Here is a 9,590-nt window from a genome sequence, read left to right as displayed (position 1 = left end):
CTTTAAACCTTTTTGTTGCATTAGAATGTTATTTAATAAACCAGAAGTTAGAAGAGCATTTCCTCAGAGTAAATGTCTACGGCCATACCATGTTGAAAGCACCAGTTCTCGTCTGATCACTGAAGTTAAGCAACATTGGGCCAAGTTAGTACTTGGATGGGTGACCGCCTGGGAATACTTGGTGTCGTAGGCTCAATCTTTTTGGAATTTTGACCCAACCAATCCTAGCCCAAACCTAACTAAACCTCACACAAGTTTGAAAATCATGTTGTCACTTTATGTCTACGGCCATACCATGTTGAAAGCACCAGTTCTCGTCCGATCACTGAAGTTAAGCAACATTGGGCCAAGTTAGTACTTGGATGGGTGACCGCCTGGGAATACTTGGTGTCGTAAACTCTACATCTTTCTTTCTTATCTTGTCACTGAAAACAGAAAAGTTGTGTTAACGTAGAAAATAATTGCTGCAACGTCCGGGAATCGAACCCGGGCCGCCCGCGTGGCAGGCGAGCATTCTACCACTGAACCAACGTTGCTGGCATGCTCTTTGGCTATTCGTATAACCCAACCCATTGCTGAAAATCTTTATTCAGAAATCTGTCAATTTATAACCCAAATACAGATTGATATAGCTTTACACCTGAACGATTAATATGACTTGCTGTAAGTAGACTTTGGCAGTAGGTAAGGACTTTCTTCAGCCCGGCAAGACAATATCTGAGTGATCCTTGGTTCACTTGTACACACCTTTTAGTGAAGTGAATCAAGCAAGTATAGCTTGGTCAGTTTAGACAAATGGTAACTGCAATTTTAGCCATTCCTACCGTAGGCTATTTGTCAGCATGGTTGGCCAGTTTTATTTTCACAAATTTGAAGTGGTTGGTTGGAGATGAATGGTTTTGTGGTGAACACATCCTGACATCCTGTCCCTACATGCCTGTTGTAATATGTTTCTTTAAGTGGGCTCTCTACTGGAAAGCCTTCAGATAAATTGGATGTAATTCCAATATGATCCACTTACACGGAAATCTTTAGTAAAAGGCGAAAGATTTATTCGTGCTGTAGGTAGATCCTGGACATGCTAAAACAACACAAATAGCTCCATATCCTTGGCAGCTGTTAGGCTTGTTCCATTGACCAATCTAATGTAGTTGTCAGCAAAGACATGTAGAGATTGTGTCAAAGTTCAGCTTATTCACCAAAAAAACATAAGCCCCTAGAATAACTTGAGGCAGAAAATTATCCATTAAATGACATTCAACTTTAGGGGTTTTGCACCACCTAGCATTAAAACATTGAACTACATAAAGGAAGTGGAGCCATTGTGCTTTTGGCAGCATGCTTGTTGACTTGTGCAAACTTGATACAGGTTGTACACAATGTATTGAGTGTTCCAGTTTAGAAGTGGGGACAAGTGGGCCGATCCTGGTGGTACTGCAATACCAGGCCAACCCGTGATAAGGCTGGAGCAAGCTCCAAGTCCTCATCCCCTAACAAAAATGAGTTTAATATCGAAGGGGACACATGGTCCCCGTATCAGATATTAAGCTGATAAGAACAGATACTACACTTTGATCTTAGCCAAAAGGCCGAGAAGCGATGCCGAAGATTAGTTTCAGTATACTACCTTAGAGTCATAACCTGACTATTGTACTGTCTGGCAAAAGATTGGCATGCAGGCTGCCTAATCATTGTTAGAGAGAGTATAGTCAATCTGCCTAGTTCAAAGCAAAAACTTTACTTTAAATTGGGCTTCGATAGAAGCCTTTTTCTGGCCAACTACACAAACTTTAGCAATTCCTGGTGTGTAAAATTTGAACTAGATGGTTAAGTTAAACATTCTAATTCTGTTGTCTGTTCTGTATTTATTAGGGGATGCGCGAACGCAGTCCCCAACTACCAAAAATTGTGCGTTCGAGTTACCCACATTTGGGGTAATCGTAGGGGTCAGCCATGCCTGAGTGCAATGGCACAGCCTCACCCTAGAGGAACCACCTTAGTGATCATGGTTAACCTCCACGCCAGGTAAGTATGAGGGAAAGAGTCGATTTCAGTGTATGGGTGACAAAGACTATAGATATTTTGCTGACCAGCTCCACGACTTTACACAAAACATGATTCAGTTGAAGTGTCCCCTCAGAAATGCTATATTTATACTTTTTCAAATAGTTGGTTACATACTTTGTTGATGAAACCTTCGGTAGGAGGTCTTCCATTGAAACAAATGCGACACCTAGAGGCCAAATTATTGACTACATAAAATACATGATTGCTACTTTACAGGTTATGCATTCTTATTGCAGATAGTGAGCTATCATCAGCTCTGACAGAAATAGCATTACAGTTCACACTGCAACCACTGGATCTATACACACCTCTTAGTGAAGTGAATCAAGCAAATTTAGCTTGGTCAGTTTAGACAAACAACAGTTACATTTTATACTACTATTAATTTTGTTATTAGAAACTAATGCTGACCATAGAAGGAAAATACCCACCCTCCCCCTACTATAGACTATAGGTTGCGAGATTTTTTGTTAATATGTAAATATTTCTATCAAAATTCATCAGTCACCGTAGCTTAGTGGTAAGGACGGTGTAAAACCTACGGAAAGGTCGTAGGTTCAAATCCCCGTGGGTAGGTTATGAAACATGTTAGCGTGAGCCGCATATCGGCCGTTAACATTGGGCTAAGTTAGTACTTGGATGGGTGACCGCCTGGGAATACTTGGTGTCGTAGGCTCAATCTTTTTGGAATTTTGACCCAACCAATCCTAGCCCAAACCTAACTAAACCCCACACAATTAATGTCTACGGCCATACCATGTTGAAAACACCAGTTCTCGTCCGATCACTGAAGTTAAGCAACATTGGGCCAAGTTAGTACTTGGATGGGTGACCGCCTGGGAATACTTGGTGTCGTAGGCTTATCCATTTTTAAAAAATTGCCTCAAAAAAGTTGTGATACTGTAGAAAATAATTGCTGCAACGTCCGGGAATCGAACCCGGGCCGCCCGCGTGGCAGGCGAGCATTCTACCACTGAACCAACGTTGCTGGCTTGCTCTCATGATATTCGTGTAGTTAGTTTTTGTGTACCTATTGCAAAGACCAACCATACAAAGTGCAGAGCCCAGGCAGCCAACATAGCCCGGCTAGCTCAGTCGGTAGAGCATGAGACTCTTAATCTCAGGGTCGTGGGTTCGAGCCCCACGTTGGGCGAATTTTTTTTACATGGAACAGTTTTTAAAAATATATTTGAATTTGTTTCGTGATATACTGACAATAGGGTAAATCAGGCGCCATGGCTTAGTTGGTTAAAGCGCCTGTCTCGTAAACAGGAGATCCCGAGTTCGACTCTCGGTGGTGCCTTGATCCTTTTATTACTACTATCCATGGCTACACATACATAGGGTAAAGATTTGCAAAAATGCCGCGACCCGGGATCGAACCGGGGACCTTTAGATCTTCAGTCTAACGCTCTCCCAACTGAGCTATCACGGCTAGTTAAAATAATGTTGCTTATCTTGGTCAATATGGAAAAAAGATCACTTTTACATGACTCTAAAAAGTTTAGGTCCTACCGAGATTTGAACTCGGATCGCTGGATTCAGAGTCCAGAGTGCTAACCATTACACCATAGGACCTTGATGCAGATCTACACTCCAAAGGGTAAAAAAAAATTAATTTTGTATAAAAAGAAAAGAAAAAAACCTTACGTATTGGTTCCTGCCGGGATCGAACCGGCGACCTTGTCCGTGTGAAGGACACGTGATAACCACTACACTAAGGAACCATTGTCAACTAAGTAACCAAGCCAAGATACATAAGAAACAGACATAAAATGTGCAACTACAAAGCCACGTCACTAAGCTAGGTCTCGTGGCGCAACGGATAACGCGTCTGACTATGGATCAGAAGATTGCAGGTTCGAATCCTGCCGAGATCGAAAATTTTAAAGATTCGTTTGGCTATTAAAGAAAATTGCTATAAAATAAGTCGCCCCCGGGTGGGCTCGAACCACCAACCTTTCGGTTAACAGCCGAACGCGCTAGCCGATTGCGCCACGGAGGCTAATACAAGATAAAAATATTACATTATTTTTAATATTATTCTATGGTGCCTTCAAATATAAAAACAAAAAAAGATTGGTTTACTTATGTTGGTAGGGCTAATTACCACCGAACACTCATTAGCGCGGTCCGACTACTGACCGACACGGAAACTCTTGGCTGCTGGGTTTCCCCTCTGGCCCAATCCGCCCCTCATTAAGCAACCTGATCACCTAGGGCTCCCCCTAAGTGGCCATGTTGATGCCAGGCTTAGTGCGGACGCCAATTCAACGTGTTTCAATGGTAACCAGGCGTTCCCTGCCTCAAACCATCCCAAACTCTGACCTCCCAGTAGCAGGATTACAGAACCTCGCCACGGTTCCAGTCAACTATCACATCAATTTCTGTCACAATGTACCATTTGAATTGCAATTTTTTTCATATTTAATTTTGGGTGTGATTTCGCCAGCTTCCGTTATGGTCTAGTGGTTAGGATAGCTGGCTCTCACCCAGCAGGCCCGGGTTCGATTCCCGGTAACGGAAAAATACATTTTGTCGAACCCCCAAGTAATTATATCAACATCCCCGATCCAAAAAAAAAAGGAGATAAAAAAAAGATAGAGAATTGGATATTTTTAAGTTTTTACTTTTCAGCCAGGGTGACACCAAGCCTGCGTGGCCTAATGGATAAGGCGTCGGTCTCCTAAACCGAAGATTGCGAGTTCGAGTCTCGCCGTGGGTAACATTATCTTTTTAGCAAAAGTTGTTTTGGTTGCAGTGCTTCCAAGGTTTCTTGAAGGCAGTGTAGTAGCAAATATGGAGAGTGAAAGCAAGCTGCTCTAGTGGCGCAATCGGTTAGCGCACGGTACTTATAGACAGTACAACAAGTTATGCCGGGGTTGTGAGTTCGAGCCTCACCTAGAGCAAGCACTTTTTCAACCCTTAAACCTGGCAGGGTCTTCCATGAAAAGAGCAAAAATATTTTGTTTACTTAAACAAAGCATTTTATCTTACCAAAATACTAAAATATTCTCTAGCAGTACCTCATAATATCAAATACAGGTACTGTGGTTCGATTTCAAAATTTTTTTGTAACTATGCTTTACTAACCAACAATCAATCAAGGAAAAAAGTTTGTTAAAGAATATAGATAGATTGATATTTTCTTTTTACTACTGTTTTAAATCTATCAAGTTAATAACAAATTCAATAAAATTTGACTGAATAACCATATAAATGTATAAAGATTTGTGATTTAAATTATGCCATGAAAAATCCTCCAATGAGTTATTTAAGCAAACAAAATTTAGCATAAATGGATATTTAAATTTTGTTTGCTTAAATAACATTCTATTGCAACAAAAAGGTGATGTTAGGAAATAATTTCTTGAATAAAATCATAAAACGTTTTTTCATTTAATTTTCATTTTTTCACTGTTGTGTTTTTATTTGACATTAAAAATAAAAATCATAAAAAATCTTCCAAATCAAAGAGAAAAAATCTTTGAATTATTGGTCAATTTAAGTTCAAAGATTTTTTTTTTTGTAAAAAGTTAATTTTTTAAAAATATTTTAGAAAAAAATCTTCTAACAAAAAAAAATTATCATAATCCAAGATGGCGTCAATACATGTAAAATAATTTTTAAAACAAAAAATTAAAACTTGAATATCTTTTTTCACAGATTGAATTTCAAAAATCGGTCTGACAGTTTTTCCAAAGTCAGTATGATCTATTAAATGAAAAAGGTTTGAAACTGATAGAACATTTCAAAATAAATGGTTCCCACATTCTAAAAATTTTCCCACGCTTGACATTCTTGAAAAATGCTAAATAAATGGACATTTAAACAAACCAAAGATCGCGTTTTTAGCTTTGGAATGTGTTTTGTAAAAATCTTTGAAACTTTTGATTTCATTGTTTATGTATGTACACTCAAGAATGATGAATCTTATCTGATCTAGAAAGGCAGAAGGATACTAAATTGTAATTGTAATTCATAATAACCGAGTTTTTACTAAAATAAATTTTTGACAGCTGTGGGATTCGAACCCACGCCCTTGCGGACTGGTGCCTAAAACCAGCGCCTTAGACCACTCGGCCAAACTGCCTGTTGTGCTGACAGTTGTGCGAATAACAAAAATTGTTTCTTAAGTTTTTTTTTTTCAGCCTTACTGTGTAAAAGCATCAAACACCTAAAAAAAATTTGTTTTTCCAGTGAGTGATTTCACAAAATTAACTGCCTCCAGAGAGGATTGAACTCTCGACCCCTGGTTTACAAGACCAGTGCTCTGCCACTGAGCTATAGAGGCTTGCATGTTCACGTGGCACAATTTAAACCTAGCCTAACCTAGTCTAACGTAACCTAACCTAACCTAAGCTATTCCGGTTTGCACCTTGTGTTAAAGACTTTGAAATTGCTAAAGGATTCAGTTGAGTATTAGTCAGCTAATGCATTCAACAGGGGGATGTAGCTCAGTGGTAGAGCGCATGCTTTGCATGTATGAGGCCCCGGGTTCGATCCCCGGCATCTCCAATTGTCAATGATTTTTGTTATTTCTTTGAAGTTGTCTTTTGTTCAAAATGAGTACTTCAGTGAGAAAATATTTGTATGGGGTTATGCGGACACAAAAATGTGGAACGCTTCACGATTTTGCGTGTCATCCTTGCGCAGGGGCCATGCTAATCTTCTCTGTATCATTCCAATTTTAGTATATGTACTGCCGAAGCAAGTACAATTGAATCTAGAATTTAGTTGTCTATAAAGATCAGCATTTGTTACACAAATTGCAAAAACAATTCTGTTGACCCTGACGTGATTTGAACACGCAGCCTTCTGATCTGGAGTCAGACGCGCTACCGTTGCGCCACAGAGTCAGATGTTTGAATTGCTGCAACTTTGAATTCAGGCGAAACTAAAGGAAAGTCTTTTTATTTCTTTTTTTCTATCCACTATACAATGCAAGCGACCAATAGAAAAAAGGCGCTGCTTTCGTCCGGCCCCTATGACGAAGACCAGGGGTCGTAGCTCAGCTGGTAGAGCGTCTGATTCGCATTAGAAGGTCTCGGGTTCAAATCCCGACGACTCCAAATTTTTTTTTCTTTTCAATTTTCAAAAGTATTGGGCAAAACCATGGGCTTGACCGGGAGTTGAACCCGGGACCTCTCGCACCCGAAGCGAGAATCATGCCGCCTAGACCATCAAGCCTGGCTTGTGCCCTGCTAACTGTCAGTAGCAAGCTGTAATTCACCAACTTACTAGCCGATTGCTTCCAGCTGTGATGCTGTATTCATGGATGGCCGTCAACCAGAGCCAGCAGTCGTGGCCGAGTGGTTAAGGCGTTGGACTTGAAATCCAATGGGGTTTCCCCGCGCAGGTTCGAATCCTGCCGGCTGCGAAAGTCAGATTTTGTTAGTATCTAGTGTTTTTTTTTACTTTTTTTTGCAAAACCAGAAAGTTACCTTGCAACTCACATGGCCTTCCTGGTATTGTGTTAAAATAAGACCTTTGTCAGGTGTGGGGTTCGAACCCACGCAATCTTACGATTATGAGAGCTTAAATCTCACGCCTTAGACCACTCGGCCAACCTGACAGGATGCAACAGGGCGGCACTCATTGCAAAACGCATGAAATCACGACTGACAAGCACTGATTAAGCCAAGCTCTACAAAAAAAAAATTATCACGACGAAGATGGGATTCGAACCCACGCGGGCAGAGCCCATTGGATTAGCAGTCCAACGCCTTAACCACTCGGCCACCTCGTCTATGATAATGATTAGCCTAGATTACTTTCAAAGCAGACATGACACATGACATCAACAAAAAAAAAAAAAAAAAAAAAAACGCAATATTGCATCAATCGTGTCAAAAGATTTCCCACGCCGGGAGTTGAACCCGGGCCTCCTGGGTGAAAGCCAGATATCCTAGCCGTTAGACCACGTGGGATTCTGTTTCCGTCCGGGATCGAACCGGAGACCTTCTGCGTGTTAGGCAGATGTGATAACCGCTACACCACGGAAACTTGTTACATAGAGTAAACAGCTTTATTGCCCTCTGCTTTTCTTTAAGTGTGCTAGTTACTAGGCAAATATGTATTTGTGGTTTTCACTTTGGCGTACATAATAATATTGTAAAACAAGCGTCAGTGGTATAGTGGTGAGCATAGCTGCCTTCCAAGCAGTTGACCCGGGTTCGATTCCCGGCTGACGCATTTTCATCTCAGTTGCCTAGCAATACATTTTTGTACATTCAAAAAGTGTAGTAATCCTGTACTACCAACAAGCCTCCGTAGCGCAGTAGGCAGCGCGTCAGTCTCATAATCTGAAGGCCGTGAGTTCGAGCCTCACCGGGGGCAGGCAAACACTTTTTCATCTCCTGGTTGTGTTTTGAAAAAAAAGTTTTGTCAGAAGTGGGATTCGAACCCACGCCCTCATCGAGGACCAGAATTCTCACAAACACTCTCTATCAGAGAGCAAGGAAGTTGTCCTTGAGTCTGGCGCCTTAGACCACTCGGCCATCCTGACTGCTAACAGAGTGTTCACAGATTAGGAAATTCCATGTTTTGATAACCCAAAAAGGTTAGCCAAAATGCAATGTTAGCATCCCATCTGGGGATCGAACCCAGGACCTTTGGATTAGAAGTCCAACGCGCTATCCTCTGCGCTAATGGGACTTGGTAAGAGAAAAGAAAATAGTAGCATTTGTTGACAGAAAACATTATGGAAGGCAAGTAAAAGAAAATCAAGTAGAGAAGAAAAAAAGCATGTAGTTTTTGCATTGTGCTAATACTTAAACATGTCATCTCAATCAGGCCCGTTAGCTCAGTTGGTTAGAGCGTCGTGCTAATAACGCGAAGGTCACGGGTTCGATCCCCCTACGGGCCAGCTAATACTTTTACCAAATTGAACAGTTTGCAGTGCGGAAATATTTAATGGATAAAAAAAAGAAATTTCACAAGGTTGAAAAATTATCTCTCCCCGACCGGGAATCGAACCCGGGCCTTCCACGTGACAGGCGGAGATCCTCACCACTAGACTATCGAGGAATTCTTGTTGACCAGCTATTTTCTAGTCTCTACGTACATATCACACTGATTGGAGACTTGAACAAAAAATGAGAGCGCCCGAGCAGGGGCTCGAACCCTGGACCGTTAGGTTAAAAGCCTAACGCTCTACCGACTGAGCTACCCGGGCATCATGCTATTTTACAATTACAGTAACAAAATTGTCTCACCAGATGGCAGCAGCATTTTAGTTCATGGTAGGCTTGGTTTTCTCTCTGTTTATTTTTGGTTAAGTGCAACCTGAGTTGTATAGAATAAATCATCACTCCATAATTTTCCTGTATTGTAGCATTTTGCATTTAGTATATGTCACATTTTCCAATGTTAAATGTCTACGGCCATACCATGTTGAAAGCACCAGTTCTCGTCCGATCACTGAAGTTAAGCAACATTGGGCCAAGTTAGTACTTGGATGGGTGACCGCCTGGGAATACTTGGTGTCGTAGGCAAATCTTTTCATCCTTTTTTATAAGTTG

General features: G+C 41.0%; 37 non-coding genes across 37 annotated transcripts; 15 read left to right on the top strand and 22 right to left on the bottom strand.

Annotated features, from left to right (window-relative positions):
* The first annotated feature begins 74 nt into the window (after positions 1-74).
* On the top strand, positions 75-193 carry LOC145308328 (5S ribosomal RNA). Its single transcript, XR_013876166.1, has one exon. It is a non-coding gene; the product is annotated as a 5S ribosomal RNA (ribosomal RNA).
* An 87-nt stretch (positions 194-280) lies between these two features.
* LOC145308510 (5S ribosomal RNA) lies at positions 281-399 on the top strand. Its single transcript, XR_013876337.1, has one exon. It is a non-coding gene; the product is annotated as a 5S ribosomal RNA (ribosomal RNA).
* Positions 400-465: 66 nt separating this feature from the next.
* Positions 466-536, bottom strand: TRNAG-GCC (transfer RNA glycine (anticodon GCC)). The gene has a single exon. It is a non-coding gene; the product is annotated as a tRNA-Gly (tRNA).
* Positions 537-961: 425 nt separating this feature from the next.
* Positions 962-1,079, bottom strand: LOC145308136 (U5 spliceosomal RNA). Its single transcript, XR_013875972.1, has one exon. It is a non-coding gene; the product is annotated as a U5 spliceosomal RNA (small nuclear RNA).
* Positions 1,080-1,409: 330 nt separating this feature from the next.
* On the bottom strand, positions 1,410-1,601 carry LOC145308002 (U2 spliceosomal RNA). The gene has a single exon (XR_013875837.1). It is a non-coding gene; the product is annotated as a U2 spliceosomal RNA (small nuclear RNA).
* A 267-nt stretch (positions 1,602-1,868) lies between these two features.
* LOC145307913 (U1 spliceosomal RNA) lies at positions 1,869-2,033 on the bottom strand. Its single transcript, XR_013875756.1, has one exon. It is a non-coding gene; the product is annotated as a U1 spliceosomal RNA (small nuclear RNA).
* Positions 2,034-2,809: 776 nt separating this feature from the next.
* LOC145308218 (5S ribosomal RNA) lies at positions 2,810-2,928 on the top strand. Its single transcript, XR_013876061.1, has one exon. It is a non-coding gene; the product is annotated as a 5S ribosomal RNA (ribosomal RNA).
* A 56-nt stretch (positions 2,929-2,984) lies between these two features.
* TRNAG-GCC (transfer RNA glycine (anticodon GCC)) lies at positions 2,985-3,055 on the bottom strand. The gene has a single exon. It is a non-coding gene; the product is annotated as a tRNA-Gly (tRNA).
* Positions 3,056-3,147: 92 nt separating this feature from the next.
* On the top strand, positions 3,148-3,220 carry TRNAK-CUU (transfer RNA lysine (anticodon CUU)). Its single transcript has one exon. It is a non-coding gene; the product is annotated as a tRNA-Lys (tRNA).
* Positions 3,221-3,296: 76 nt separating this feature from the next.
* On the top strand, positions 3,297-3,370 carry TRNAT-CGU (transfer RNA threonine (anticodon CGU)). The gene has a single exon. It is a non-coding gene; the product is annotated as a tRNA-Thr (tRNA).
* Positions 3,371-3,429: 59 nt separating this feature from the next.
* Positions 3,430-3,502, bottom strand: TRNAF-GAA (transfer RNA phenylalanine (anticodon GAA)). The gene has a single exon. It is a non-coding gene; the product is annotated as a tRNA-Phe (tRNA).
* A 71-nt stretch (positions 3,503-3,573) lies between these two features.
* TRNAQ-CUG (transfer RNA glutamine (anticodon CUG)) lies at positions 3,574-3,645 on the bottom strand. Its single transcript has one exon. It is a non-coding gene; the product is annotated as a tRNA-Gln (tRNA).
* Positions 3,646-3,721: 76 nt separating this feature from the next.
* Positions 3,722-3,794, bottom strand: TRNAV-CAC (transfer RNA valine (anticodon CAC)). The gene has a single exon. It is a non-coding gene; the product is annotated as a tRNA-Val (tRNA).
* Positions 3,795-3,874: 80 nt separating this feature from the next.
* Positions 3,875-3,947, top strand: TRNAH-AUG (transfer RNA histidin (anticodon AUG)). Its single transcript has one exon. It is a non-coding gene; the product is annotated as a tRNA-His (tRNA).
* Positions 3,948-3,998: 51 nt separating this feature from the next.
* Positions 3,999-4,072, bottom strand: TRNAN-GUU (transfer RNA asparagine (anticodon GUU)). Its single transcript has one exon. It is a non-coding gene; the product is annotated as a tRNA-Asn (tRNA).
* Positions 4,073-4,521: 449 nt separating this feature from the next.
* On the top strand, positions 4,522-4,593 carry TRNAE-CUC (transfer RNA glutamic acid (anticodon CUC)). The gene has a single exon. It is a non-coding gene; the product is annotated as a tRNA-Glu (tRNA).
* A 126-nt stretch (positions 4,594-4,719) lies between these two features.
* TRNAR-CCU (transfer RNA arginine (anticodon CCU)) lies at positions 4,720-4,792 on the top strand. Its single transcript has one exon. It is a non-coding gene; the product is annotated as a tRNA-Arg (tRNA).
* A 94-nt stretch (positions 4,793-4,886) lies between these two features.
* TRNAI-UAU (transfer RNA isoleucine (anticodon UAU)) lies at positions 4,887-4,976 on the top strand. Its single transcript is given in 2 exon segments — positions 4,887-4,924; positions 4,941-4,976. It is a non-coding gene; the product is annotated as a tRNA-Ile (tRNA).
* A 1,104-nt stretch (positions 4,977-6,080) lies between these two features.
* On the bottom strand, positions 6,081-6,160 carry TRNAL-UAG (transfer RNA leucine (anticodon UAG)). The gene has a single exon. It is a non-coding gene; the product is annotated as a tRNA-Leu (tRNA).
* Positions 6,161-6,289: 129 nt separating this feature from the next.
* On the bottom strand, positions 6,290-6,361 carry TRNAT-UGU (transfer RNA threonine (anticodon UGU)). Its single transcript has one exon. It is a non-coding gene; the product is annotated as a tRNA-Thr (tRNA).
* Positions 6,362-6,513: 152 nt separating this feature from the next.
* Positions 6,514-6,585, top strand: TRNAA-UGC (transfer RNA alanine (anticodon UGC)). The gene has a single exon. It is a non-coding gene; the product is annotated as a tRNA-Ala (tRNA).
* A 93-nt stretch (positions 6,586-6,678) lies between these two features.
* On the bottom strand, positions 6,679-6,785 carry LOC145308206 (U6 spliceosomal RNA). The gene has a single exon (XR_013876050.1). It is a non-coding gene; the product is annotated as a U6 spliceosomal RNA (small nuclear RNA).
* Positions 6,786-6,854: 69 nt separating this feature from the next.
* On the bottom strand, positions 6,855-6,926 carry TRNAW-CCA (transfer RNA tryptophan (anticodon CCA)). The gene has a single exon. It is a non-coding gene; the product is annotated as a tRNA-Trp (tRNA).
* A 258-nt stretch (positions 6,927-7,184) lies between these two features.
* TRNAP-CGG (transfer RNA proline (anticodon CGG)) lies at positions 7,185-7,257 on the bottom strand. Its single transcript has one exon. It is a non-coding gene; the product is annotated as a tRNA-Pro (tRNA).
* A 108-nt stretch (positions 7,258-7,365) lies between these two features.
* On the top strand, positions 7,366-7,447 carry TRNAS-UGA (transfer RNA serine (anticodon UGA)). The gene has a single exon. It is a non-coding gene; the product is annotated as a tRNA-Ser (tRNA).
* A 111-nt stretch (positions 7,448-7,558) lies between these two features.
* Positions 7,559-7,642, bottom strand: TRNAL-UAA (transfer RNA leucine (anticodon UAA)). Its single transcript has one exon. It is a non-coding gene; the product is annotated as a tRNA-Leu (tRNA).
* A 92-nt stretch (positions 7,643-7,734) lies between these two features.
* TRNAS-GCU (transfer RNA serine (anticodon GCU)) lies at positions 7,735-7,816 on the bottom strand. The gene has a single exon. It is a non-coding gene; the product is annotated as a tRNA-Ser (tRNA).
* A 109-nt stretch (positions 7,817-7,925) lies between these two features.
* TRNAE-UUC (transfer RNA glutamic acid (anticodon UUC)) lies at positions 7,926-7,997 on the bottom strand. Its single transcript has one exon. It is a non-coding gene; the product is annotated as a tRNA-Glu (tRNA).
* A 3-nt stretch (positions 7,998-8,000) lies between these two features.
* Positions 8,001-8,073, bottom strand: TRNAV-AAC (transfer RNA valine (anticodon AAC)). The gene has a single exon. It is a non-coding gene; the product is annotated as a tRNA-Val (tRNA).
* A 117-nt stretch (positions 8,074-8,190) lies between these two features.
* TRNAG-UCC (transfer RNA glycine (anticodon UCC)) lies at positions 8,191-8,262 on the top strand. Its single transcript has one exon. It is a non-coding gene; the product is annotated as a tRNA-Gly (tRNA).
* A 71-nt stretch (positions 8,263-8,333) lies between these two features.
* On the top strand, positions 8,334-8,406 carry TRNAM-CAU (transfer RNA methionine (anticodon CAU)). Its single transcript has one exon. It is a non-coding gene; the product is annotated as a tRNA-Met (tRNA).
* A 46-nt stretch (positions 8,407-8,452) lies between these two features.
* TRNAL-CAA (transfer RNA leucine (anticodon CAA)) lies at positions 8,453-8,575 on the bottom strand. The gene is made up of 2 exons: positions 8,538-8,575; positions 8,453-8,497 (listed from the first exon to the last, which is right to left on the bottom strand). It is a non-coding gene; the product is annotated as a tRNA-Leu (tRNA).
* Positions 8,576-8,651: 76 nt separating this feature from the next.
* TRNAR-UCU (transfer RNA arginine (anticodon UCU)) lies at positions 8,652-8,724 on the bottom strand. Its single transcript has one exon. It is a non-coding gene; the product is annotated as a tRNA-Arg (tRNA).
* Positions 8,725-8,861: 137 nt separating this feature from the next.
* TRNAI-AAU (transfer RNA isoleucine (anticodon AAU)) lies at positions 8,862-8,935 on the top strand. Its single transcript has one exon. It is a non-coding gene; the product is annotated as a tRNA-Ile (tRNA).
* Positions 8,936-9,024: 89 nt separating this feature from the next.
* On the bottom strand, positions 9,025-9,096 carry TRNAD-GUC (transfer RNA aspartic acid (anticodon GUC)). Its single transcript has one exon. It is a non-coding gene; the product is annotated as a tRNA-Asp (tRNA).
* A 75-nt stretch (positions 9,097-9,171) lies between these two features.
* On the bottom strand, positions 9,172-9,244 carry TRNAK-UUU (transfer RNA lysine (anticodon UUU)). The gene has a single exon. It is a non-coding gene; the product is annotated as a tRNA-Lys (tRNA).
* Positions 9,245-9,444: 200 nt separating this feature from the next.
* LOC145308263 (5S ribosomal RNA) lies at positions 9,445-9,563 on the top strand. The gene has a single exon (XR_013876105.1). It is a non-coding gene; the product is annotated as a 5S ribosomal RNA (ribosomal RNA).
* The last annotated feature ends 27 nt before the right edge of the window (positions 9,564-9,590 follow it).

This window comes from Acartia tonsa, chromosome 15, assembly GCF_053477335.1.
Source record: "Acartia tonsa isolate MP-2025a chromosome 15, ASM5347733v1, whole genome shotgun sequence".
Taxonomy (NCBI): domain Eukaryota; kingdom Metazoa; phylum Arthropoda; class Copepoda; order Calanoida; family Acartiidae; genus Acartia; species Acartia tonsa.
Note: the sequence above shows the minus strand (reverse complement) of the source record. Positions and strands in the feature narration are given on the sequence as shown.